This window comes from Dipteris shenzhenensis, chromosome 6 (genome assembly GCF_047967505.1).
Source record: "Dipteris shenzhenensis isolate YYH24624 ecotype China chromosome 6, Dip_SZ_1.0, whole genome shotgun sequence".
Lineage (NCBI taxonomy): Eukaryota > Viridiplantae > Streptophyta > Polypodiopsida > Gleicheniales > Dipteridaceae > Dipteris > Dipteris shenzhenensis.
Genome location: NC_141601.1, coordinates 57,358,652 through 57,382,755, shown reverse-complemented (window position 1 = coordinate 57,382,755; position 24,104 = coordinate 57,358,652). Strand labels below are relative to the sequence as shown.

At 41.7% G+C, this 24,104-nt stretch overlaps 1 pseudogene; it reads right to left on the bottom strand.

Moving 5' to 3' along the window:
• Nucleotides 1-1,259: 1,259 nt before the first annotated feature.
• LOC147901402 (pentatricopeptide repeat-containing protein At2g33680 pseudogene) lies at nt 1,260-5,075 on the bottom strand (annotated as a pseudogene).
• Between the last annotated feature and the right edge of the window lie 19,029 nt (nt 5,076-24,104).

Below are 24,104 nucleotides of genomic sequence, written 5' to 3'. Positions count from 1 at the left end.
CCTAACAATGAGCAAGCATTCGCTACCAAAGAGAGAAAGAAATCAAATGGTAAAGAAGCCAATGGTTGTCTGCAACTATTGTGGCAAAGAAGGCCATGAAGATAAGCTCTGCTACAAGAAGGCCTATGATGATAAACACGGGAGCAATTCCAAGGCGTGTATAATCAAAATGAAGACTCCGCTAGGTTCACAAATGAAACGGTGTCATAGACTTGGGGGATGGAAGCTATCCTAACCGTGATTATGCTTTTTAGCACACAGCATCGTGATTTGCAATTTTGGCTTTGGTTTGATAGTAGTGATATTCACTCTCACTCGGTTTATGGGGGGGTGTTAGCAATATTAGTGTGTAAACCTTGTGGGGGGGCATCACCCTCCTAAGGTTCAATCATCACGTGTATTGTGCCATTTGGCACTGTTGCATGATACAGATTTGACATGGTTCTTCTAAGGCGGCGTCTCAACTCCTCCATTCCAATGTCTCCATGGAGTTAGGAGCTCGTAGCTCCTGGCAGTTGCCAAGAGGCAACTCAAGGAGGATTTGTCCGCTGGTCGTGCTCATCATCGAGCTGAACATACCTATGGATTGGCGAGGGTTGCTGGCAACCGTTACAAGCTTGGTATGGTGGTACCTCACGGCCAGCTCGTATGATATAAAGGATTGCCTCAGCCAGTGTTGATTGATGATGCGAGCTCGTGGGTTCTGTAGTCCATTCACTGCAAGTGTTGCAGTATAGTCCGGTTGTATGTCAGTGCTGTAGTTATCGACCGTGTGTCGATCCTTCTCAAATTGTAGTAAAGCCTTCGTGGCTCTGTGATTAGAGTCTTACTCTTTGTGAACCTCTACAACAAGCCCATCAGGGATGCGTGGAGGTGTTGAGGCCTCTGAGTCGAGTTTTGTAGTCATGTGTGTGTGAATAAAGGTCTTCATTATCTCTCATACAAGTTCTCTGATTATCATTACGATTCTGTGAAAATATCATAGCTAAAGTTTTCTAACACAATATGCACATATTGACCGGGCACAAGCCTAATGGCTAGTGAAAAATGGATGAACATAAGGCCAGAGGCTTCTGAGTAGGTGTGCGGATCTGTACAGGCGTACAAACATGTTGAGTAATTGTTTAACCTGCTTGGTGCTGAAACATGTGTTGTAAAGAATTGCATGGAGCTGAAGACGCAAGAATAGCAAATGCATACGGCAAGACCAAGCGATGAAGCAGACACAAAAGGGCAGCATCTAATACTGCCTTGCGTTTATCGTTGTGCCACTAGACTCCAATAGAGGTCGGGAAATTTACAATGGCCATGCACACTTGAATCGAATGGTCCAACAATGAATCACTCCCGCAAATGCAGAGCCTAGGTGCTTGATTATTGTATCTTTATTGCCCGCCTAGCAGCCTCGCAGTATCACAAACCACACCCTTCACCTTTAAGAACATTGCTTCTCAATTGCCATAGATTTAATGCTGTGTGATGAATATGAATGCATCTAGAAAAGGAGCAAAGAGCTTGGGTAGGTGCCGACAGTGTAGGCTCTGATACCAATGTAAGGGGGATCAGATCTGGAAGAGGGAAAGGGCGATAAAGAGTAGTAGAAGGGTGGTAGGGAGAATGCAAGATGGGAAGAGAGGGGGAGAGAGAGAGAGGGGGGGGGGGGGAGCAGGGAACTAGGGGGTAAAGTGTCAAATCAATATGTGGGTACAACGGGAGTGGAGGTGAGGTTTTTATAGTCCTCCCCCATTTCCTCCTCTCTGTAGTGGATAGCCTCCTAATGCCAACCCCACTAACTTGCTATAAATTTCCCGTTTACTACACAAAAGCTAGGGCCAATTCTTCTGGCTCAACCTCCTCCCTGTAGCAACTGGGTCTCAAGACCAAATCTACATTTGGCACATGCCCCTCCCCCTTCATGCGTGAGGCCAAGATTTCTAGCATTGTTGAAGTTTCCCTGTTGTCACAGTTACCCACGACAAACTCATGCACCTTCTTGCTCACCTCAATCAAAGCAGTTGCAGGCTGTTTCATTGCTCCTGCATGCTTCCTCAGTTCCTCTATTCTATATGCATCCTCCAACCTGCCAGCACTCGCAAAGATATTTGCCATGAGCACATATGAAGCGGCAGATTCTGCATTCATCTCAACAAGTTGCTGAAAACATCTCATTCCCAGTTCTGCTTCGCCATAAGTTTTGCAGGCACTCAGCAAAGCTCTCCACATTTCTTCAGACGGAGGGCACTGCATAGTTTCAAGAATTTTCTCTGCCTCGTACAAGCGGCCGGATCGGGCAAGAAGATCAACCATGCAAGTGTAGTGTTCTATTGTTGGTGCAATACCATGTTCTTCCCTCATCATCTTGAAATAGTCCTGACCCTTAACCACCCATTTGCCATGACTGCACGAAGTAAGAAGACATGTGAAGGTAATTCCATCTGGCTTCACACCCTGTTGTTGCATGTCCTCAAAACATTGCATAGCCAACGTACCATCATGGTTTAAGCAATAACCTTTGATCATTGCATTCCATGCCACAACATCTTGAAGTGGCAGCTTGGCAAAAACTCCCTGTGCTTCTGAAAGTGAGCCACATTTGGCATACATCTCAACCAAAGTGCTGCCTACTAAAAGATCATTTTCATATCCTGTCTGTGATACCTCAGCATGTATTTCTCGACCCTTGCCTATGGCTCCTAAGCTGCCACAAGCTTGCAGGGCACAAACAAATGTCACAGCATCGGGAGGAACTCCCTCCAGTTGCATCTGCTCAAAACATTCCAGCGCCTCTTGACCATGTTCAGCATAGCCTGCAATTAAAGTGTTCCACGACACAATGTTTCGGACTGGTAGTTTCTCAAAGACTTCCCGAGCCTCTGAAACTGAACCACATTTGGCATACATGTCAACCAAATTGTTGCCCACAAAACAATCTTTTTCAAGTCCTTTTTGTGAGATCTCAGCATGTATTCCCCGGCCCTTGGCTATAGCTCCAATGCTGCCACAAGCTTTCAAGGCACAAACAAACATGACGATGTCTGGAATGACGTTGTCCAGTTGCATCTGTTCAAAACATTTTAGTGCTTCCGGACCAGGTCCATGTTCAGCATATCCTGAAATCAGTGAGCTCCATGACACAATGTTTCGGACTGTCAGCTTGTCAAAGACTTTCCGTGCATCTGAAAGTGAGCCACATTTAGCATACATGTCGACCAAACTGCTGCCAACAAAAAGATCTCTATCAAGGCCCATTTGTGCGATCTCAGCATGTATTTGTCGTCCATTGCCTATGGCTCCTAAGCTGCCACAAGCTTTCAAGGTGTGAATGAACGTAACAGCATCTGGGGAAACATGCTCCAATTGCATCTCTTCGAAACATTTCAGAGCTTCCTGACAAGGTCCGTGTTCAACATATCCCGCAATGAGAGCACTCCAGGAGACAACATTTCGAACTGGCAGTTTGTCGAAGACTTCACACGCCTCTAAAAGGGAGCCACATTTGGCATACATGTCAATCAAAGCGCTTCCAACAAAAATATCTTTTTCGAATCCCTTTTGTACAATCTCAGCATGTACTTCTCGTCCCTTCTCTACAGTACCTATGCTCCCACAAGCTTTCAAGACACAAACAAAGGTGACAGCATTTGGAAGGGTGCCAACCTGTTGCATCTGTTGAAAGCACTTTAATGCTTCCTGACCAGGTCCATGGTCAGCATATCCTGCAATTAATGTGCTCCATGATACAACATTTTGAACTGACAGCTTGTTGAAGACATCCTGTGCCTCAAAAAGACAGCAACATTTGGCATACATGTCGACCAAAGTATTTGCAACAAAAAGATCTCTGTCAAACCCCTTTTGAGTGATTTCCACATGAATGCCTCGGCCTCTATCCACATCTTTCAGCCTAGCACAAGCTCTTAATAGAGCCATAAATGTATGCCTGCTAGGATGTACATTATCCTCCTGCATTTTGGGGTACAGGTTGAGAGCATGCTGCGTTTGACCAGATTGGATATAGCCTAAGATGAGAGAAGTCCATGAATGCTCATTCCGATGAACTAACCTGTTGAACACACGCTGAGCATTGCACACACTTCCACATTCCACAAACATTGGCACAATGTAGTTCCCAACAGCTCCATGACCTTCCATTCCATTACAGTAAATGTGTGCATACACGTGCTTGGCATCCGCCAGAGACTTTTTTTTCCTGCACTTCTGCAAGATGCAGATGACGTTCTCAACCGAAGGGAGCTCAGCCATCCCATACAAGAAACGGAATGCATCGCAAAGCTCACCATCTCCCAACCGCTGCCCTCTTGCAGTTGTGCATGCACCTGCGTTACCAAGGTAAAACAGGCCTTGCACATGTGACCAGACCATGCTAGTCCTCCATTAAAGCCCCATAGCTTGAGCCCCCCTGGTCTTGATTTGCATCCCGTAGCAAGCATGTAATTAGCCCAACCTGGATTGTACCAGCCGTCTAAATTCTCCCAGCGTCACCTCAGTATTTTTCTGAAGCCTTTAGGTTTGCATGCTAAAAGTCCAAACTGGAATTTCAGACTAATCAATCAACAGGATTTTCAAGCATTTCTACAGTCTTATAATTTGTTCATCAAATTGGCCATATACTTTGTCCCCGCACTGAAGGGATCTGCCATAAGCGAAGTAGCAGACCTGATCTTGACGTCATGACGGTAGGACCAGCCAAGGAATCCTGCTTCTGCCGCTGGCCAGAAAAGTAGTGTCCTGGTGAACCATTGCTCTGTTCCTTCACAAACCAGATTAGTGGCCGCCCGTATGAAGGTGCAGGTGAGGTCGTAACGAGCCGGCATCTTGAGGTACTCATTCTTCGAGCTTTTCTGCACGCCTACGGAACGCTGCACAGAAGGATGCAGTTGCCAAAACGGTTGCCAACAAAGTTGAAAACTCACATCAGGCTGTCCTACAAACACAAACACACACACACAAATATATGCACACAGATTAACAGACAAAGCCATGAGAGAGGAACATAAAGAAATGAAAGTCACTGTCCCTCTCAGATAAAGAGTTCAACCCTCTCACATAAAGAGTTCAAGGTGGCTAGCCACTACTCATAGGGACATAACATATTCGGGACAAATATCGTCTCTATCATGGGCATGCTATATAGTCACCAATTATTGGGGCTTCCACTAAAGCTGGGGAGGATACTTTTGCTTCCACTCCTAACCATATTGTTTTTGGCCTTCCCTCGTAAGGGTAGGTCTTAGTAACGAGTTTTAATCTTGAAAACGAAAAATGATTTTCCCTTGTAATTATTTGGCATCTTGATTTTGTGGTGAGCTAATTGGCAGTTTGCCACATCTCCTAGTTCCTTCAAGGGAGCGGTAGTGTTGGCAGTGGCACGTGTGCACATGGTGTTCAAGTAAGGTCGTGCATTGCAAAACAACAGCCCCATCCATGGCAGGCCACTTGGACAATGTCGACCTTGTTTTTTCTTTTTTCGGTAACTTAGCAGAAATATATTAAAGAAAAAGTGAAATGTACAAAAAAGAAGGCAGCCACAAAAAGAAGAGGCAAAAACCTTTAGTTCAAGATTCTACCTATCACTCTAAAGCTTTCATTATCTTTCCCAAAGAACTGTACAGCCCTTTTTAGATCATCTAGTACAGCCGCAATCAACATTCTCCCAAGGTGGGGTCTGTGGAAGGCTAGGTCATTTCTTTGCCTCCAAACTCCTAACCATATTGTTGCTCTTCACAACCTTAGGGAAGAGAAGTTTCAAAACTCTCATAGCAATGTAGAACCTGCTTTTGCTTGGGAGGATTTCACTCCTAACCATATTGTTGCTCTTCACAACCTTAGACAGAGAAGTTTCAAAACTCTCAAAGCTTGGGAGGATACTTTTGCTTTCTCTCCTAACCATATTGTTGCTCTTCACAACCTTAGGGAAGAGAACTTTCAAAACTCTCATAGAAATATAGAACCTACTTTCTCTCTATAGAGTGCAATAGTCTTAAGTGCTAACTGGCAAGAGAGAGAAAGCATTTGAACATCCATAAGATCCATATTTGTGTTTATGCTAACCATCAACTTTATTTCTTATAACCTTGGCACTCACCAAGAGCTCAAAGGATACAATTGTAATGGCCCTCATGGAAGATGTGGCATTAGAGATAGGCCCTTCCTTCAACCTGCTTAGCAACCCCTTCCTTTAGCCTCTACTAACCCACAACATCAGCCATGAGGGACTCAACCCTTCCTACCTCTTAATCTAGCCTCTTCATTATAAGCAACCCCTTCAATAAGGTTTATAGTTTGCATAACCCTCATTTGTCTCGGTGTGTTAGATATACGTATGAGATCATGGATCTTATGCACTTTCTCGTCCTTTGTCTCTTGCATCAATAGATGCACATGCCTACTTTTAAAAGACATTATCCTCAATGCTACAGGTCTACTCTAGGGGCACTCTTTTGGAAATGTGATAATAGCATGGCTAGCACATTAGCTAGCATGTGGGTTTGATATACAAAAAGATAGGGGAGCAAACCTCCCAATAGTATGGTTTATAGGTCAACTAAGCTATTGGCATTGCACTTTAGAGTAACTCCCACATCAATTGTACCTATGGGACATCCATGTCTATTAGTTGAGATTCATGCTATAGGTACATAGCCACTCTTTTGGCATCATGACCTTTAGATGAGACCCTCACAGGTAATGACCTCTTAGATCAAGATTGTTGAGCATGAGTAGTGCTTCCCGTCACTCACGGTGCAAGTGGCACCGTGAGTGATGGGAATGCTTTCCCATCCTATGTCTCTTACATCAATAGATGCATATGCGTACTTTTAAAAGACATTATCCTCAATGCTACAGGTCTGCTCTAGGGGCACTCTTTTGGAAATGTGATAATAGCATGACTAGCACATTAGCCAACGTGTGGGTTTGATATACAAAAAGATAGGGGAGTAGACCTCCCAATAGTATGGTGTATAGGTCAACTAAGCTATGGGCATTGCACTTTAGAATAATGGCAAGCAAAATGTACCCTAGATGGGGATCACTCTTAAAGAGCCATGATGCATTTTCTATTTCATGAGGTGGTTTTATGGATGCTCGATACTCTTTCATTTTCCATCCCTAAGTCTCATTTGAGATAGTAGTCTATGCCCCAACATGTGGATCATTTTAGGATGGAGAATCCCTAATCAGTTTTATGATTGAATCAAGGTGACCATATGTTTGCAATTCTTCATGTCATTTCAAACAAATTCTTAGTCGGCCTAGTATTGTACAACTACCTTTGAGTATGTTAATATTTTTTCGATGAGCTTGTTGGTAGTTTGCCCATGAGAACTATTGGTCTATTTACCTTGTCAATCACCGTTTTTGGTGAATTAATGGTCTCACATGTAATTCCTAGTAGTGGGGAAGAAGCCAATAGTCCACTCATCCCTTTGGCTTATAGGACCACATAGCTAGGGATCCATGCTCTATCCCATATCCATGACATGTGAGCAGTCACGGTCAACCTCAAGCCATGGAGACACCATGTTTTGGCCTATAGACCCTAATAACATGATAGATGCATTGTGGTCTTATTGTGCTCTAATTAAAGACACAAGATGACCCAGATTTTAGAGGGGGTTATCCTTGGGAATATGGTGTCAAGGACAACTTCATAGTACATAAATTCCAAGGGACACTCTTATGCCCATGATTTGGAATACTCTATGATGCTCATAGTACATAAGATCCAAGGGACACTTGGATGTTCATGAGTTGGAAGACTAAGGGAGAAGAGGATCAAATTCTTTTTGTTGGTATGTAGTTGCAAGATTATTCTCACATTTGGTGGCCCCCTAAGTGTGTAATTCACCACTATGACATATGGATAACATGAAGAGGGCTTGCAGACTTATGCTTCAAGTGCAATAGAAGTGGATCCCACAGTTATGGAAGTATGCACAATGGAGAACATTAGAAGAAATGCACAATTTGAATCATAGCCTAATTCTATAGGTTTTAAGTATTTTTTCCCAGCGTGCCACTCAAGTAAGCTATCCCATAATCTTTTTCATGCAAATAAGCTGCCCATAATCTAAACCTATGTATCATTTGGTCTCATGTGGCTATGAGTTATTAATGGGATACCTAACCCACTCTTAGAATGCAAGATTTTGTCTTTAATCAAATGGAGCGGTGACTCTAGTTAATCTTTTAATGCCTAATAATACATAACGTAGCTTAGGCTATTTTTTTTTTCATAAGAATTTGTTTATATGGTTTGTATGATTTGTACCTAATATCTCTTTTCTTTTCATAGTAGAAGTCCCCATGTATAACCACCTTGTGAATGTTCTAGGATTAAACTTGTATGCTAATTGGATATTGCTATATAAACAACCTTGGTTTCTATATTTGAATTATTTATACCATGTAGATCTATGGCCTTATGATAGGGAGCTCCATATCTTGCAAAGGCCCTAGTTTCTGTATTTCAATTGCTTATAGCATGTAGGGCTATGGCCTTATGATAAGAAGCTTCATATCGGGTTTATTACACATGTAGTCCCATACAATGAGGTGTTTATGTTCTAGCATAACGTGATGCTTGGATAGTGTTGAGATATGGTGCCATGAGCACATATATTAAAGGCTAAGGTATGGTATAGGAAAGAATTAAAGTAGCCACCCTAGGATGTGGACTACATGATGAGGCGATATGATTTGAGGATCTCCATAAGGAAAGATGTGGATCAGAGGATCCCACGTGTGTTGACTATTCTAAAGGCTCTCTCTATATAAGAAGACTATCATGTACCGTTGATTACATATAGATTGCAATAGATTGAGTGTTTGCTACCCTATGTCCGTCTTGTGGTGCTTTGATCCTCCTTGATCCCTCACTTTGTCATGGTATTAGAGCTCCCTTGCCTTTTGCTGAGGCATTGCGATCCACGTGAGTGTGAGAGATTCTTATCTATTGAGAGAAAATTTCCGTTCATGAGAGACATTTCCATCCATACATTTTATGAGAGATTCATGAGTGATTTCTTTGTGAGGATTGAGAGAGAGAGAGAGGTTTGTTATTCTTGAGAAAGATTTCCGTCATTCTTTTTTTTTGAGAGATAGCCTCTTTACACAAAGAGGCAAAGACAAAGGCGACTCATATGACTCCTGGAAATGGTGTAGATCATTGCGTTCTCCCGTACAACCCAATTTTTTTAGCACTGCTTGTTGGGTTCGTTTTGAAGTCCCGGTGTAGACGCAGCCCCGTTCAGTCTTGCTTCAGAGGCTCGGTAAACTTTGCAAGATCACGGAATCGCAGCAGCAGCAGTAGCTGCCTCAGTTGTTTGATTCCCTTCTGTGGTGGTCTACTTGCTCGTCGGTTTAGGGAGAGCCACTAGTCTCTCTAGATTTATTGTTGTGAGTGCGCAATAGAAAATTGACCACACACAATCGCAACCTACGCCTGCAAGCCTCCCGACTAATGCTCGACGACTCAACCTCCAAGGTTGAAGGAATAGCAACTCCCGCCTCTAAAAATGGCGCATCCACGCATCCACAAGCCCATAGTGCCCTTCTACATAGACACGGGCTGCAAGGCGACTCATCTGCAGAGACTCCAACTGGCCAACGCTCCATCGATGCTCAAGACGCTTCTCTACAGCCGGACGCTTCGCTACAGCCAAGGCTCTCCATACACAGCCTCTTCTCGCAAACTCCATGCAAACTACAGCCTACATCTCTAGCAAAGACTGTCCAAAAGGCTAACTCCAAGTCTCTTGGGCAACGCCATCTCCTACAATCTGTGCCATCAACAGAGGCACCCCTAGCTCCACCATCGGAATTTTCTGCAGCTCCTGCTGGTGAAGGTCATTCAAACGCGAAGCAAGTCGTGACTTCTACAAACTATAGCGCCTTCCCTGCTCCCGGTCATGATTCCATCATGTTACAGATCTTCGTCGCTCGCCACGCCCACGTCGCCAGCTTCAAGCTTTCTTTTTTCTTCTCCAAGGAAGTTACCTTAGGCCACATGGTAGATAAGGTGGTTACATTAGCTGTGGTTGGTTTAGTTGAATCATGGTTAAGTTTGTGTAACCTTGGGTTAACTGAGTTGGGTTAGAAGGTTGCCACATGGAATAGTGCCACCTAAGCACATAGCCCCTGCTAAGCACGATGTATCTGTAGGATGTGAATGCCCCACATCATCATGCCTCTTCTTTCTTCATAAAAACTTCGACAAGCCATAACTCTCAATCCAGAAAGAATTTGCATGCGCTCCAAAAAGGTTAACACTGCCATAGCATCATCAGGAGTGATAGGAGAGTTGATAGAAGCTAATTGAGTCATAAGACTCCGCATATAGTTGACATGAGCTGCTAAAGTAGTACCACTTGCCATCTTTAATTCAAAGAAAGAGATTTTAAGTGATAGTTTAGAGATGTGAGAGCTTGCACCAAAAATCATGTCTAGCTTCTGCCAAGCTTCCGAAGGAGACTCTAAGTCAGAGATATGGTGTATATAATCATCACCCAAAGCAAGAGCAATGATACCATATGCCTTTTCTTCTCTTGCTGGATCCCTTGCCGGTCGTGTCAGTGTTGAGGGTTCTCCAGCATTGGAGGCTGTAGAAGAAGCGGTAGGAGTAGGTTTGACAAGTCCCCATAAGTTCTCCCTCATCAATGCAAATTTCACCTTCATTTGCCATGTATGGAAGCCCTTTCCATTGAACTTCTCAAGATTAAATATGGTAGCCATGAGAGGGTCTAACCCAGATATTGGGCAGTGTCTATCTCTCTTACAAGGCAAAAATAACTGAAAGACTTCCAAAATATGAGCACTTGATGTAGCAAAGAGTAGTGACTAGATTTCAAACAATGATGCTTCTTCTTACATGCTTCATAGAAGTGGGTGAAATAAACACTTTCCAATCAAAACCAGGTCTAGCAAGTCAAAATAAAACTAAAGCAACACTTGTACTGAAGTTATTGAAAACTTCAAAAGACCAGAAATGCTAGAGTAGCATTTTATGTAGCATCATCTTCAAAAGCTTGTCAAAACTGTCAAGAGTATGCCTGAAGGATTTGATCACATTGTTAGCACTTTGAAGAATCTTCCCAATCCTAACCTTAAAGGCATTATCTCTGCTCTCCAAGAAGAAGAAAGGCATATGGAGCTCAGGAAAGGCAATGACACTGCTTATGCTGTAAAAGTCCAGAAGGGCAAGTATACTCCTTGCAATCACTGTGGAAAGACAAATCACCTTTCAAAGGACTGCTTCAAAATTAATCCATGCAAGCACTGTGGCAAGAACAACCATAATTAGAAGTTTTGCAGAGCCAAAGCAAAGACAGAAAATGCAAATCTACTTACAGTTAATGAGCCTCCACAAGATGAGGCATCCTTTGAAGATTATGCATTTTAAACACATCTCTATGTATGCTCCAGATCTCTCTTTTTATGTCAAGGTACTCAGCCTGGATAGTCCTCCAAAATGAATGAAAATAAACTATTGTGTTTTGTGTGTTTTGTAAACACCTCTGGTCACCTTATGATGTAGGCCATGTGTATGTTTTGTTCCATGGTACCTCCTGCAGACATTGTGTGCATGTACATGCAGGGGAGATAACCATTGGAAGGTCTTTTTGTATCCCTTTTTGTTTACCTTACACCCAAGGGAACCCTTGCTAGCATGAGAACCTAGCCATAGATTTATCCTTGACCACCATGAGATGGCATGAGAAACTATGAGACTAGATGTATCCTTGACATAGCCTGAGGCATTTCCTTGAGGGGGGGTTTGTTGGGATATCTCAAGGTGTATGCCTCAGGCACACCTTATGTTTCTATGTGTGAGTGCTAGAGGCACAGTTAGGTGCCCACAAGCACAGTTAGGTGGTGGAGAGCCACATAGGATGATTGAGAGAATCTAGGAGCAGATTGAGGAGATGATTGTGGAGCTATGAAGTCATCAGTGATGTCAGTGAGCATGTATGAGGTGCCTACTTAAGGACCTCACTCTTCTTCATTCTACAACCAAGTAATGCAAGTATTCTGAGTTTGTGTCCACTCTTTGCTTTCCTTTCAGCTTCCCAACATAAAGTTCCTACCTGTCTCTAGCTATGCCAAAGAATATTTGGAACCCTTTTCAGCCTTACATGAAAATGTGCCTGTAATTCACCTAATCTCTGATGAAAGGCTCAACCTTGTGAACAAATAATTGTATGGTTAGATAATTGTCTATGGTTGTGGATCAATCACCTTGAACTACTATTTTCCTAAGAAAAGACCAATGGTTTAGATGGCCTTAGTTCAATCATGGCAGGGCGTACAAGCTAAATGTCTAGTCATGGCTCATATCACCTACTTGTACATCAAGGAGTTTATGCTGATGGCTCTTAAAGAGTTGAAAGATCATAATAAACATGTACTTTCCTTCTTTTAGTTCATATGGAGTACATATCATTTTAGGACATCTTAAACCCATCACTCTAGTATCACTTTCCCCACTATACATACATTGGATTTCTCTCCTAAAAGACCTAAGGGAAGACTCTCCATCTGAGTCAGGGATTTTGATGTATCAAATAAAAACATGGGGAGGTCCCCTTTGGCCAAAAGAGACTCATCATACAATTCTAGTAAAAGAAGAGACCTTACTTAGAGAAGGAGGCCAAAAGACACTCATCATACAAGTCTGGTAAAAGAAGAGGCCTTACTTAGAGAAGGAGAGGATTTTGGGATGATGACACATCCTAGAGGTCCCTAAATAAAATTTGGTTATTCTCTTATTTTATGCATTTATAGTAAAATGATACTTTTGCATTGGAAGTTTCTAATAAAGGAATCCTGTGTTGTAGGATATACGACACATTTCATATCTTCATAGTGGCAAAATAACTTTTCAAGATCAAGTGGTGGAAGGGAAAATCTTCATTGTCAATTATATATATACCCGAAAGGAATCATCCTAGAAGTGGGCAACTTAATTCTTGGGAATATTTTCTATCTGAAAATCAGTGGCATTGGTTTGGTGGATGGATGTACTATCTAACTTAAATTCTCTTTTAGGTAAGCTTTTAAAAGTTTTTTCTACCCTTCCTATGGACATTTGTTCTTGTAACCTGGTTGTATTTAGTAGATTCACAAAAAAATTTGACAATGTTGGCTTGCATGTATGTAATCCTAACCTTGAAGTCATTGACTGAAGGAAACTTCATAGGCTAGCTAACTAAGGAATCACCCACATCCCCTCCAATCCCAAAAAACCCTAGCATAGCCTTAAGCAAAATCCCATCCAAATCTCTCAAGCCCTAGCATAGCCTTAAGAGAAATTCTTGCTAGGTGGAACTCCATTGTTTTTTCCCTTAGAATCAAAGATACTAAGTTGCCAATGATATCACAGAGAGTACAAAGCATCTTATATAGCAAACTCAAAAGAATTTGTGACCTATCCTTAGAATCTTTGTGGCTCACTCCTAGTCTACATGATGAGATAGGTAGCCTTATTGACTCCTTTTTTACAGTAGGATTGGATAAGGCATGTATCTCTCCCTTGTTCTCATGCGGGAAAAATTCCCTACAACTAGCAATTAATAGGTGCATGAGAGTTGACTTCAAATCCCTTGAAGTATCCCAACTATAATTATTCCCAACATCTCCTCAAAGCTTATAAACTTTGGCTTTCTCCACTCCTCAAATAGGCTACCTTCCTATTTCCTTTATACAAGGCCGACAAGGATAAGTTTGAGTGGATCATTAGTGCATCTAGCTGCATTTTCTCTGACACAACTGACTTAATCACATCCTTTCTTAATTTAATTCTCTAGAATACCTTTGAAGAAGTATGCAATGAAAAAGAAAATGATATATTCAAAAATTTCCAGAGCTTTTTGCATTCTAAATCTGCAAATCATCCCTTGACCTAGCAGTTACTATTCTCAATGCAATAGGCCACGTCTTTGTTTTTACTAACATCACCTTTGAAAATATCCTCCATATGAGTGATGATAGTCATTCTCTCCAACCTTTTGAGAAATGCCAAGATAATGTTTTCCAGATTAGCCTAGAAAGACATTTAAAAGATGAGTGCACCACAAGAGGTCATCCAAAAAAATATAATTGTCTCTTGTGATTCGAAGGAAATCATCGAAGATTAGTGCACCATAATTCCTTAGCTTGATGGTCTAAGAGGTAATCCAAAAAATTTTCCTTCTCTTATGATTTGAATGAAATCGTAATGCTAATAGAATGGATTTTGAACACATCTTGTTTTAAAGCATCCAAAAATGGGGATTCCCATGGGCTACTCCTGCTCTCCTGCATGGTGTAACCTATACTTTGCATGGAATGAATTTCAATTTATCTCCCGATTAGCCAAACTCAAGAAACTTAATCTACTTAGTAAGTGTTGCCACACATTTAGGTACATACCATAAAGGAAGAAAATACTTCATCCCTTTATGTTAACACTATTCCCTTTATAATATATGCCAACCTTCTACATATAGAATTATCCCTTTCACTGGGTCTTTGACATCCCTTTTTTTTTGGAAGCAAGAAAAGATTCCTTTTCCCACCATAAGCTTTGTCCAAGCCAAAAGACACAAGCCTCTCATATAGTACCTAATTCAAGCCTTTTTCATCATCAGTCATTTCTCCTCTTTCCCATTTCTTTGAAGCACATGACATTCTAAAGGTAACCCATCTATTTCAGGTAAATGGGTTTGATAGACCATAGATCATCTAAGAAAAATCATACCCTGGCCTCATGTGGCATAAAGAATGGCTTCTGACATTCCTTGCCAAAATCACTTCGTAGTAGTGGGCCCCACACCTAAAAGGCATAGGCCCACTCCATTGTTTGTTAGTGTGGTGCTTGGGTTAGGAAGGGTGCACACAGACAAAAACATAAACACACACACCCCGCACGCATGCATGCACGCACACACACACACACACATGCATGCACTCACGCACATACATGTTATGCACCCACATGCACATGTGTGTGCACATGCGCGCACACACAATCTTGATGAAGTGAATGTGACACACACATTTTGTTTGAGGTAGTGTATATTTAATGTACTTTTCATCATTCATTGCTGCTGGTGTCAGAATCTATCATTTCATCCTCTATGTCAATTGCTACCTCATGAGCAGCACTGAATGTTTCATGGCTACTAATCTTTTTCATGTCCTTTTGGATCTTCTTCCTTAGTCTTGCAATGAACCAATCTGTCAAGTACTTATCATTGAGAAATGGGTCACACTTTGCAGTTAGGTGCTCCATTTTGCCTAGGTATGTGCATACATCCTCCTTGTGACCTTGTTCGAGCTTGCTCAGTTGGAGAGTGGGATCATCTTGAAGTATTTCGCCCATCTCTTGAATTTGGTGTGTAGCAGGTCCCATGTGGCTCATTCTTCCACTAAGAGATCAAGATACCATTTGAAGTCTTCGTCATCAGTTAAGGCCATGGGGATCCATGCAACCTTAGTTTCATTTGATTGATCCACTCCAGCATGCGGCATCAAAATTATGGAGGAATCTTGCTGGATCGCTCAAGCCATTGTATTTTGGAAGTTCTAGTTTGCCTAGGGTTCGCCTGCCTTGAGTGTCTGCCTTGAGTGTTATTGTGTCGGTCATAATTGTTGCAACGATGAAAGAAATTGTCCCCATCTACTTCTAGATCAATGTCACCATCATAGCAATGGCGATCTGCCATGTTGTGACTTGGAGGAGTCAAATGGATTGGATGAATTTCAAGCCAAAAATTTGGGGCAGACACCTCAACAGTTGTAGAGAGAGAGAGTGTGTGTGTAGTGCCACATATATTAAGGCACACTTATTCATTTTCAGTTTGTATGAGAATAATGAACCCAAGAAGCTCCGTTCCACCATATCTATCTATGGGTGTGTGCATGCATGGTACATGTCACATTTGTGACATGGTATCAGAGCCCATTAGGGGGTTGTGGGAGTGTGTGAGTGATTACCATGTGTTTAGCAACTCTAATCTTCATGCTCAAGCATTGAGTAGCTTTATAGGAGAGAGATTGGAGCACCAAAGAAGGAGGAGCAAGCCTCAAGGCAAGACTCGGAGGTCTTGTTGGCATGAACAAGATCCTATCCACAAGAGGAGAGCCAAAATAGTACATGTTATCAGTGTTGACAGAATAAGAAACGTGAAGAAGAAGCACACAGATTAGGTCTTCCAACGTTATCCCTTCTTGTTGAGCTCAAGGAGTCAAAGACAAGGCATTTGGCAAGGCATTTTGGAGTCCAAAGGCAAGATTACAGTTCTCATGGATCAACATTGTCAACAAAGCATGCATCTTTGAACATCAAGTAGGCGCCATTCCCTCTCTCATTAAAAAAACATTTATTGCTCTTCTTTCCCTAATTATAAGCCTCCCCAAGCTTCTGATAGCATATTGGGGTAGAGACAACAAGGCCAAGAGGTCTCTAACAATTCCCTTGCAATTTTGTGCAAATTTGAAGTAGTCATGAAATGGCAAAGCAATGCTTATTTTGGCAAAGAATGTTTCTGGTCTCTGTAGTTTCTAGTAGATAAAGTGTTGGTCACATGTATTTGGAGTTTGTGAGCTTTGTGTAAGCTCTCAAAAGTTTCTTGGATGGCTACAGGGATGCCATTGATGTTGTGATGCATATGCATGAGAACGAGGTGCAAATTTGTAGCATTTTCTTAGATGTTTTGCAAATTTTGTATATGCCATTGTGGGACATTACGTGCTTGTGAGCTATGCAACTTGTTTTGGTTGCACCTTGAGAAGAGATTTCTCATTGTTTCATTGAATTTTAGTTATGATGGGCATTCTCTCTTGCTTATTGTCCATGTTGACACCTAGGTAGGTAGAGTACATTAATACGAGTAGGTAGGGGGTATGGTGTTAACCCCAGGAGATAGAGCGGAGGAAAGGCTAGGATGTAAATGGAGTTCTACCTTAGAGCATGGCCCTGGAGCATGGCCCAAGTTCTTGTAACATGAGAAATAGGGAGAGTGGTGAGGAGGAGTAGGGTTAGACTTGCCTTCAAAAGGTTCTATGCATAAAAGCTAGAAAGTTTGACTTTTGGTCTTGAGTTGTATGTATGCATGTTTGAGAAATAGAAGATCTCCTTCTCTTATAAGAAGTGTTGTTGATGTTTCTCTTGCTCTTGCCTTTGTGAATGCCTCTCACCCCGTTTCCCCCTTCCCTCCCCCTTCCCTCCCACTCCTTCTTGCTTCATGCATTTCCTCCCCTCCTCCCTCTCCAACATCAAGGCATATGGTCTCTCTTAGCATATGAAATCATCCAAGAAGGCATCTAACGGGCTCTGACAATGAGTATTGCCTATTCCCGTGGAACTCGATATCGGACTATTCTCACTCGGGTTACCTAACCATATGTTCACCCCAGGAGATAGAGTAGAGAAAATGCTAGGATGAGAATGGAATTTCTCCTTGGAGCATGGCCCAAGTGCTTGTAATGTGAGAAATAGGGAGAGTGGTGAGTAGGGTTGGCCCTCCCTTTAAAAGGTGCTATGTATAAAAGCTAGAAAGTTTGACTTTTGGTATTGAGTTTTATGTATGCAAGTTTGAGAAATTGAAGATCTCCTTCTCTCTAGAAAGTGTTTTCTATGTTTCTCTTGCCTAAGAGCCTTTGTGAATTCCTCTCACCTCCTTTCCCCCTTCCTACTTCATGCATTCCCTCCCCTCCTCCCTCTCCTTTCCCCCTCTTTCATCCCTCTTCCCCTGGTCTTCCTCCCCCCCCTTCTCTTGATGATTCGCATTGCTACAACTCTAAAAACCATTGGAGTGACACCTTGGACTGAATGTGCTTGCATTTCTCCCACAAGGAGTGGTAGGAGGTGGAGATTTCCCTCGACATCACTCCAAGATCCCCTCATCACGTGGGCTCAATGCTAGACTACATATTTTGGCCTACCTGAGCATAGCCCCTCCATTATGCATTCATAGGATAGTTGCCCATGCATAGCCTACAATACACATTGTCTCGCCTAGGGAATAGGTGAGGATTTCTTGGGCCTTCCATTGCCAATCCCCCCTTGAGGTGTTGGGCCACTCGGTTGAGAAGGTTAGTGGCTATTTCATCTATATTCGCACCCTTAGGGAGTGGAATTGCCTCCTTAGCTTTACTTGCACTAATAGATTTACCCAATATGGGATACATCAGCCGAAGCTACTAGGAACTTTTTGGGCTAGGACTTGTCTTTCATATTGTCATCCAAGAGTACAATGGTCTTGCTGCATAGCTTGAACAACGTGGGGTTCAGGGTGATGATCGTGAAACTTAACATCCCTTAATCGGACAAGGAAGCATGGAAACATTAACTCATCACTCATCCTCTCATGAGGTTTGCAACAGGATTTTAGGTATTTAATACTTGTGATATACTCTCATAGGATGTCATGGTCCTTCTGCTTAACCTCATAAAGCTGGTTTTGATAGGGCTCCATTTGGGACCAGTGCAGGAGAACCTTACTATGAAGCTTTCCTAAGTGTCTCCCAGTTGATTTTCTCTTCCATGCCTAGAGCCCTATCCCATTGGCCAACCTTGCCATCTAGCCTCAACCCAAATGCGTTAACCTTGTCCAAATCACCTATGTCCTCGAAGGTCTCACAAATCTGCTCTAACCTTTTAAAATGGGAACTCTCCTCTAGAAACTTAGTAATGAGCTGGGAGATGGTGGCTAGCCTACTCCTTGCAGCATTGGTATCTCTTCCAACAAAAGCTAGTGGCACGGCCCATAATGCTTGCACTAGGATCCTCACCACCTCATGTGTACAAAATGTCTACAGTGTGGCAAGAGGATTTGGTGGAGGAGTCGGCACGTTGCCAAAGGTGGGCCCACGAAGTGGATTGTAAAAATTCACGGGTCATACGGTCCATTACAGGAAACCTTGCTTTAAACTTGGTGCAAAAAATTGGACAAAATCTCACAAAATTCATATTCTGATGCGCACAATTTTTTTAGATGGTGCAAAAAGGCATGATATTGATCTAAATCATGCCTTGTCATTTGATTTGATATGTAACATTATGTCATTTATATTTGACAATAAAAAGATGTAGGGATGTTAAAAACTCATCTTTTGGGCCAAAAAAATCATATGTTGACATCTTGCAAAAATACAGGGATGTGACAATGCCATCTTTTGGGCCAAAACATGGAGCGCATTAACGCGCTCCCTGTTTTGGCCCAAAATGGGCATTTTCACATCCTTGTATCTTTTGATTTACAAGTCCAAACAGGGTCATGTTACATATCAAATCAAATGGCAAAGCATATTTTAGATGATTATTATGTGTGCACCATCTAGTAAAATTTAATGCACCAAAATATGAATTTGTGGTTAATTTATTGCATTGGTTAGATTAGTGGGAGCTAAGAATAAATCATTAGGGAAGGATATTTTTCTCGTAACAAAGAAACATGGGTTTCATTCCAAGAGTGAATAGAGTTAAAAAAGCTAAGCATTTACATATGCATGGAATCTAGACTAATAATCCATGCAAGGAGTCCTTGGAAACACCCCACCTGTGTGGAAGGTTGCATTGATGATCTCAATTACTCTAGTGGAAAGAGAGAACTAGATTGCAGTTACTGTAGGGTTTGTCTTCAATACAAACAATGAATTGGAAATTGAACATACAAACTATCTCATGGATGATGTGAAATTAGTGTTAGTGGCTCAGAAAGTAATATGCATATTTAACCTTCTAGCATTGAGGAAACATATGGACTTTTGAATAAGTTATTATTTTTTGCTACTGAAATGGGGGATTTATAAATTTTTATTGCTCGCTTTTTTTGGCTCGCTCGCTTTTTGTCGCTTGCCTTTTGGTAATCCTCTAATGAATGATGGCTCTCCTTAATACAATTGAACGTGAGGCCCATAGGATTCACTGTTGTTGTGGGCACTAGGATATTCTGTGAACTTTTAGCTACAATAGTTGGTAGAGGGCCCTGTGGCTCCTCTGGCACTTTTGTCTACCTTGCAAAGGGGTTAACCAAGTCAGGATTAGATAACCCAAACCTCCCCATGAAGTTGGAGGGAGACTCCCTAATCTGTGAGGCTTTAGTTAAAGGTGTGGGAGACGGGGTCTGATCAAGCTAGAATTAGGAGCCATGGAGGCCTCAGGGTTCAATTTTTCTCCCATCTCTGCATCGAAGCTCATGGAGTCTTCTGTGCTAGAATTGTCAAATTGTAAAGGGCCGTGTGCAGAGTATGAGCTCAGGACTGAATTTCCATATGAGGTTGATACTAGATTGGTTTTTTTTGCCTGATATTATGTTTAGAGGCACTATCTCCCAGTTCTGACTCAGCTCCTAGGATTTTCCTAGATCTCAATAGCATGTAGGCGGATCAGGGTAAGTAGCCTCTTAATTGGCCTCCCTCCTAGGTTTCCAACCTCTCTCCCAGTCTACCAACTAGCCTGTCGATATGTGTGTTGGGTTAGTAACTTTGATGTGCACTGGCTTGTTAACTTGGCGTGCACAAGGGTTAGATGTGCTAAGGCTAATGTAGCATGATTCTATTTTTGGTAGGCCAAGGGTTTAGTTTGAGTGTCGAGTAGTCTTTAGGAATGCTATAGATCCTTAAATTCCCTGGCACCATTCAATATGGCAATTCCTCTATAAGTTTTTATCTTGATGATTTTATGAACACACTCACCCTTTAATTTAATTTTATTTGGAAGTCGTACACAGTTTTTCTGAGTGGTTGGTGACGTTTTAGCACAATTCAAATCACTAAATGACTAGATTTGATTCACAAGACTCTATTGACCATTAATTTGGTGTATGCATTGGTTGTTAGCCCAATGTGTAGTAGGTTGTTAACCTGATGTGTGGGGGTCAATAATGCAATGGATCCGCCACTGGCTTAGTAACCCGGTGTGCATGAAGTTAGAGTTGACTCCTATTTTGGCCAAGATTTGGTGCATTAATTATGCCAGCTATCAACAATTTTGTCACGTGTAAGACTATCAGTGCATGTCAAATGATTGCAGGCTGCCAGACATCTAAATCAATGAAGACAGCATTAATGTAGCATAGTCAACAATATCCCAGCATGGTCAACGATAATCCAATGGATTTTTAACTTGCCATATGCTGGGTTAGTAACCCAGTCCATTCACTGTGTTAAAATTAATGTAGCACTTCTCTCTGGGACTATCTGGTCTATGAGGTTTTTGGGATTCTGTGAGTTTCTTGGGACTTTGTGCAATGTTTGGAGTGTGTGGGGATTGGTTTTCTAGCTACTCTACCTACTAAACAACATCAAGCAACAAAAGTAATTGAAAATAGCAAAAAACAAGCAAGTTTGGACCACAATGGAAGGTTTTCTTCCCAAGATGGACTGTTTGTCATTCCCAAGACCTTGAAACTTCAACCCAATCATCACCATTCAGCTTTTCCAGTGAAATGGAACTTCATCTAAGTTTAAGCAATGATTCTAAGTACTCCATCCTAGATTTTGACACCTCCAATCCTCACAAAACTATAAAAAATAGTTTGATTTTTTTCCTACCTACCTTTCACTCTCTTTCTTTCACTTTTTCAGCTCTTTCTCTACACAAAACACCACAACCAAACTTCTTTGGCAATGGGAACTAATGGAAGAAGTATGCGCACACAAAATCATATCTCTATCTCCCTGGCACCAGTGCCAAAAATGTGTAATCCAGCAGTGACTCCACGTGATGAGGGGATGTTGGAGTGATGTCGATAAGGGAACTCTCCACCTCCTACCACTCCTTGTGGGAGTAATGCAAATCCTCGAGAGAAGAGAGGGGGGGAGGGGTGGGGAAGAGGGATGAACGAGTGGGAAAGGAGAGGGAGGAGGGGAGGGAATGCATGAAGCAAGAAGGGGGAAAGGGGTTGAGAGGCATTCACAAAGGCAAGAGCAAGAGAAGCATAGACAACACTTCTTGTAGGCAAGGAGATCTTCTATTTCTCAAACTTGCATGCATACAACTCAAGTCCATAAGTTAAACTTTCTAGCTTTTATACATGGCACCTATTGAAAGGAGGCCCTGACCCTACTCCTCCTCACCACTCTCCCTATTTCTCATGTTACAGGCAGCTGGGCCATGCTCCAAGGTGAAATTCCATTCTCATCCTAGCCTTTTCTCTGCTCTATCTCATGGGGTTAACATATGATTAAGTAGCCCGAGATTTATAATAGTCTGATGTCAAGATCCACTGGAATAGGTGATACTCATTGTCAAGGCTCATTGGATGCCTTCTTAGATGCTTTCATATGCTAAGAGAGAGCATATGCCTTGATGTTGATCAATGCATGCATTTATTTAGTTTATGCACATTTTGACATAGAGGTGTGAAAGTGAGTTTTTTGCCTATCTTGCTAGGAAGACTTTGTCAGGCTTTTCCTTGGCCTATTTCTTGGTGAAACATGTCATCAAAGAGCACGAGTGTTAGTTTGATTATTTTACGAGCAAGAAGCTCAAAGAGAAAAACTATCTTGCATGGAGATTTAGGATCAGGAATTTTCTAATTGGCAAAGATTTGTGGGATGTTGTAGATGGCACTGAGGCTAGAACATGGGAATGATGATGCTGATATCAAAGCATGGGTGAAGAAGAATCATCAGGCTATTTATTTCATGTCCATTACCATGGAGGACACCGTACTTCACATGAATTTTTAGCACTTACAAGGACTCCCAAACTCAGGTGTCTCAAATTTTAATGTCACAGCATCATCGTGTGTATGTGGTGCTTGCCAATTGTCCAAGTAGAGGTCCAAGTAGAGCACGAAAGCCATTTCCACACGAGGGAAAGAGATCTCATAGAGTGTTGTAGTTTGTACATACTAATGTCTAGACAACATCTCAACCTAGTAGGATACATGTTGTAGTTTATTCTTTGTAGACGATTACACAAGGAAAACCTGGGTTTACTCCATGCAGCATAAGTCTAAAGCCTTTGAGGAGTTTAAACTCTTTCAATCCATGGCAGAGAGAGAGACTGGGCAACGACTAGTACCATCCGTTTGGATGGAGGGGGAGAACATATATTCAAAGAGTTTACTAATTATTTGGATTCCCATGGCATTTAGAGGCGGGTCTCATGTCCGTATACACTGTAATAGAATACTAGAGAACATGATGGTGCTAGAGTAGTGATAAAGCATGGACTAACCACCGACAATTGAATCCAAATGGTACGAAGCTATAGAATGCTCACAAGATTGCGGACTGGTTGACTTGGAAGATGGGAGATGATGTGAAGCAAAGACTCTTTGTGGGAAATAAAGGTGGATATTGTTGACATGACAAATGCATGGGATTGCTAGACCATCAAAGGAACTCAGTCAAGGCAATGCATATTGGGTTTTAGTAAAGGTGGATAATGTTGATAGGACTAATGCATGGGATTGCCAAGGAACTTGGTCAAGACAACACATATTGCTCATTACTCCACCCTCCCCTTTTCCACACTAATTAACACATTTTTGAATTATTCTAAATTGTGAGGAATGTTGATAGGACTAATGCATGGGATTGCCAAGGAACTTGGTCAAGACAACGCATATTGCTCATTACTCCACCCTCCCCTTTTCCACACTAATTAACACATTTTTGAATTATTCTAAATTGTGAGGACTCATTGGATGATGTTATCAATTATCTAAATGTGAAAAAGCACATTATTATGTAGATCATGTAGACAATATCAACATACAATTTTGTGTGTCATGGATATTTGGAGAGTTTTTTGGAAAAGATGTGGGCAAGTTCTTATGCACTTTAAATAGATCACATAAGTAAGCAATGGACTTACTATTTTTTAATAAATATTTATACATAATAAATCAAATGAACATTTTAATTGAAAAATATAAGCCTTTTAGATCCCTTTCTCCTCAGGTTAAGCTATATATATGGAATAATTTGTTGAGATTAATGTCCCTTAGAATGGGCAAATGGGAAGTATAAATGAGTAAACTAATAAAGGAATTAGATGAGAGCCATAAGGAGGGTGCTCTCTCTGTCTCTCTCTCTCTCTCTCTCTCTCTCTCTGTCTCTCTCTTCAATGACACTAGTTCTTGTTA